Source organism: Schistocerca serialis, chromosome 2 (assembly GCF_023864345.2).
Source record: "Schistocerca serialis cubense isolate TAMUIC-IGC-003099 chromosome 2, iqSchSeri2.2, whole genome shotgun sequence".
Lineage (NCBI taxonomy): Eukaryota > Metazoa > Arthropoda > Insecta > Orthoptera > Acrididae > Schistocerca > Schistocerca serialis.
The window spans coordinates 998,311,534-998,316,758 of NC_064639.1; the positions used below are offsets into that span (position 1 = coordinate 998,311,534).

At 44.3% G+C, this 5,225-nt stretch overlaps 1 non-coding gene across 1 annotated transcript; it reads left to right on the plus strand.

Moving 5' to 3' along the window:
• Window positions 1–2,941: 2,941 nt before the first annotated feature.
• Window positions 2,942–3,016, plus strand: Trnat-cgu (transfer RNA threonine (anticodon CGU)). The gene has a single exon. It is a non-coding gene; the product is annotated as a tRNA-Thr (tRNA).
• The last annotated feature ends 2,209 nt before the right edge of the window (window positions 3,017–5,225 follow it).

Sequence of the window (5,225 nt, forward strand, 5' to 3'; positions counted from 1 at the left end):
GTAGTGGCGATAGGAGGTCTTCTCAGATGAATCAAGTTTTATGCTCGATCGGACAGACGGCCATTGGTGTGTACAGCGTGAAACGTCTGAAAGCAAACACCCTGCAACAATCGACGCACGAGTCAGGCCGGAAGGCATTCCCTGGGTGGTCTCGTCATTGTGGAAGGCACAATGGATCAAAGCAAGTATGCATTTCTCCTTGGGAACCAAGTTGATAACTACATGCAGTTCGTTTTTCCTTGGCACGATGGTATCTGTCAGCAAGACAGTGCAAAGTACCACGCAGCTCACAGTTTACGTGCGTGGTTCGAAGAGCATCAGGGTGAGTTTTCCATACTTCCATGGCCACCAAACTCTCCGTGTTAAAACCCTGTCGAGAATTTGTGGGACGACCTCTTTGTGCCATGAATCCTCAACCGAGAAACCTAGTGGAGCACCCCACAACGGAGTTGGCGTGGCTTCACATACCTGTCCGTACCTTCCACAGCCTCACTGACTCTCTTCTTGCACCTCTCGCAGCAATTCGCGCTGCAAAACGTGGTTATTCAAGTATTTTAATGTGACTGTACAACGTCGTTTAGACAGTTGCAATCAAAAGATATGACCAGTGCTTGGAGCAAGAAGCTACAGATATACTGTATGGTATCATTTTTAATTGGCTGTTACTTTCCTCCTGCCATCCCTCACAGTTACCATTCCTTCTTCATTTTCATTCGTGACTTCGATAAATCATTACGGTACACAAAAGACGTGTTGTCTACTACGATTATAACAGCTAGACTGCTCATGATGTTGTCTTAACCAGCGTGCATGTTCCTCGCAGACGGATTAATAAATCATCTTCACCTTGGTCGCAACACAGTGTGCTTCATTTGTCTGTGTGCCTCCCCTCTGTATTTCACCCAGTCCCCACCTCTCTCTCTCTCTCTCCATATCACACACACATCTCCCTTGTTTGCGTGTGCTGGCCTACTCTGCACCCATGACGTATTAATCTCTATGAGCGAGCGCGTCAAATTTGCATTATCCCCGCTTTGCCGGCCCATATTTAATCGACGCCTGTGCACACAAGCCAGCACCGGGCAAGTAACTGCTCGTACACGACAGCGACAACAGTGACGTCATTGACTACATTTTGTAGCCCTGTTGCTTACTAGCAATCCATTTGGTAACAGTGGAAATTACTTATTATTTCTTACAACCAAAATTGCAAACTGATATCATTTAACATCGTGGCAGGTAAAAATAAGGAAATACAAAATTAGCATATTGAAAGAGAATTCTGCTCGTATCATGTACACTCTAAGACGAAACAACTACTCATCACGAAGAAATTATCCGAAGGGGCCGAAAAATGGTAAATGTATAGTACATGTTGAGACAAACAAATGATTATAATTTCAGAAAAAAATTGGATAATTCATTCAAGAGAAAGAGTTTCATAAATTTAGCAAGTCAATAACGCTTTGGTCCACATCTAGACCATATCAGCAGTTATTCGCCTTGGCATTGACTGACAAGTTTGCTGGATGTCCTGCTGAGCGACATCTTGCCTAATTCTGTCCAATTGGGGCATCAGATTGTAAATATCTCGAACTGATTGAAGGGCCCCACCTATAATGCTCCAAACGTTCTCAACTTGGGAGAGATTCGGTGACCTATCTGTCCAATATATGGTTTTTGCGAACACGAAGACAAGCGGTAGAAACTCTCGCCGTTTGCGGGCGGGCATTAAGTTGTTGAAATGAAGCCCAGGGTGGTTTGTCATGAAGGGCAAAATAAATAAATAATTAAATAAATAAATCGAGGCCTGTTAAGTCTAGTGTACTACCAAGGACAGCTTTACTGGTAATGATTCTGTAACACCATAGCTCAGATATTACTCACTTTCTGCTGATTCATTTTGCTTTCTGTTTGTTCAACATTCCATCGTTGAGTTTCTGTAATTATTGTATGATTAGTTCTATACTGTATAAAAGTGTATACTCTTTTCTTTGTTAAAAACTTTGATGTCTTGTTAAATTGTATGTATTGTTCTCTCTTCATTGGTTAAATGCTTTTCCTTTCTTGGAGGAAAACTAAACTCATTATAGGTAACTGGAATTTTGTTAAACAACATTTTGCTAACTTAACAATATGTGCATATTTAATGTTTTTGAGGAATGGTTGTTTAAAACTTACGTACGCTGATTCTCACTTTTTGCATTATATAAACTTAAGACCCGTAGTGCTTCCCATCTTAAACGAAAGTAAGTTTTGGCGAGCAAAACGTGGCTGCCGCGAGCCAAAAGGTGGGCTAGGAAGTCAGTCGGAATATAGCTACCGGGACAGTTGGAGGCTAGCTACAGTGGAGTGAACAGCACACGTGCCGAGAGAGGCTTGCCTTATCTGTATTTGGATGGAAAGCCTCGGGTGGGTGATCCATTTTCAAATGTTGCCCTAATACTGGAGAAAATTATAAATGTGGGAGTATGTCGCCAAGACGACTGTAACAGAGCAATACACTTCCACCTGCCGTTACTTACTCGCCACAATATTGTGCAATAGTTTTCACCAGAGGGGAGAAGTTAATTCTTTGTAAAGCGAGAATCAGCAACTGTACCAAAGGATTGCCTTGCTGTGAGGACGGGGAGAGAGTCGTGCTTGGGTAGCTCAGTTGGTAGAGCACTTGCCCGCGAAAGGCAAAGGTCCCGAGTTCGAGTCTCGGTCCGGCACACAGTTTTAATCTGCCAGGAAGTTTCATATCAGCGCACACTCCGTTGCAGAGTGAAAATCTCATTCTGGAAACATCCCCCAGGCTGTGGCTAAGCCATGTCTCCGCAATGTCCTTTCTTTCAGGAGTGCTAGTTCTGCAAGGTTCACAGGAGAGCTTCTGTAAAGTTTGGAAAGTAGGAGACGAGGTACTGGCAGAAGTAAAGCTGTGAGGACGGGGCGTGAGTCGTGCTTGGGTAGCTCAGTTGGTAGAGCACTTGCCCGCGTAAGGCAAGGGTCCCGAGTTCGAGTCTCGGTCCGGCAGACTTTTAATCTGCCAGGAAGTTTCATAGACAATCTTCTTTGAATGTTCAGTATTTTTAGGTTCTTGTATGAACATGAATCACATTAACGAGCCAAGTGTGCTCACTGCTCACGTTTTACCTATAGTGTAGAATACATTCAACTTCTACGAGATCAAATGGTAATTCCTCTGATACAAAATTCATTAAACTGAAGTAATGTTTCCCTATGCTCTGTTAACCCTTGCGTGAAGTAACTGACGCGAGTGTTACGTTATTCAGTTGTTAGGTCAGACTGAGATATCGTATTACTTTTTTGAGTCAAAATTCATAGAGAAAAAAGGGGCATTTTACTCGTAATCAGGACAAATATCAGTTGGAATCTAGAATGAAATTTTCACACTACAGTGGAATGTGCGCTGATATGAAACTTCCTGGCAGATTAAAACTTTGTGCCGGACGGAGACTCGAACTCGGGACCTTTACCTTTCGCGGGCAAGTGCTCTACTAACTGAGCTACCAGTGCACGACTCACGCCCCGTCCTCACAGCTGTAATTCCGCCAGTACCTCGTTTCCTACCTTCCAAACTTTACAGAAGCTCTCCTGCGGGTCTCGGTCCGGCACACAGTTTTAATCTGCCAGGAAGTTTCTCATCAGTTGGAATATCTGCTGGCCTTCTGATCAGTTACACACACAGGCCACTTATAATCTAAATTACCATTTGTTTCGAGAACCTTAAACTAGATGGTTTCTTACTCACTGCAAAATCCTCGAAGAAGAAAGAAGACCAATATTACTACAAAAAACCATGTTGTATTGTCGACATAAATTATAACACGAACGTGATCCATGAGGTTTGCAAAAAAAAATAAATTGGCAATCTTTCTACGTTCCGTTCCTAATATGTTCAGTCAGCAACCTCTGAGACTGCTCGGCGACGTGTATTTAGGTGCCGGCTGAGACACCTTTGGGGTCAAGGTGAGACAAGGAATCTGTCGGAGGCGATATGGCGAGGTCATGCGATCGCCCGCCGCATGGCAGCTGGACACGGGAGGAGAAAGCCGACGCCATTTCCAGAGCTTTCTCGCGACGTGCCGCAAATCCCTCAAACGGCCATCTCGCTCCCCGCCCCGGGCATAAAACGCTCAGCCCGCCCCGAGAGAGGGCTGGCGGCGGCACATCTCTTTTACGGCCGCTGCAAGTATCGCTTTGCCGCCGTCGTACCACTTCCTGCGGGCCCGCGCGCGCCTCGATGGGAACTAAATTCATGGCACTCCGCCGTCGACGCCGAACGGCGCCCCTATCTCACTGAAAGGGATTTACGGTGAACGATCGAGAGGGGTCGTGACTTTTGTCTGAGTATTTCGTTGGCAAATGATACAGCACAGATCTGTAACCTCTTAAACATGTGGAAAGAGACTCAAAGATGCTGGTATTAACGCAAATACCAGTAATTCCACACAGAAATTTAATAATGCCTACCAAACAGACTGATCCATAACTATGTGATGACTGCTACAGATTTAAAACTACTGGAGACTATCACAAGTAAGAGTATACTAGAGTAGTTTTCCTGGCAGCTTTAGTCAGTTAAGATTGTAACCTCGTTACCTGTAACTTGGGTGTGTTGCATATATATTGGGCGTACCTCGTTTCGATCATTACGTTTGCGTACGCAATCAGTTAGGTTCCCACAGAAACAGGAAGCGGTGAACCGTCTACAAACTGAAGGTATATAAAGGACCATGTAACGTATGGAACATTTTGACATACCACTCAGCCCATCTTCCATAGTAAAATAATTAATAATTTGAAACACATCGCTGTGAAGAATGCTTACAATCCTGAAATAGTTGATAAAATGTATAACAAACCTGGAACTAGAATGCAAATTTGTGACGATCCCGTTCGGGGGCAATCGTTACTATGATCTGGCTAATCTCTTAAAAAAAACCAGCGTGTTGTTTTCACTACCGGTACTAAAATTCAGCACAACTATATTCTGCCTCCACAGAGATAAGTTTGCAAGATCTGGTATTTATAAATTAGAATTCAGTGACTGCGAAGTGGCTTTAAATAACCCAGACCGGCAGAATCTATAAGACGAGTGATATGCCGCGCGCCGCTATCCTGTGATCTTGTTCAGAGCGCGCACTGTAACCGATTACTGTCCTGGTGCGGGTGGCGCTCCGGTGGCGATTTGCTATGACGTCGCTGGTGTGTGTTTGCGG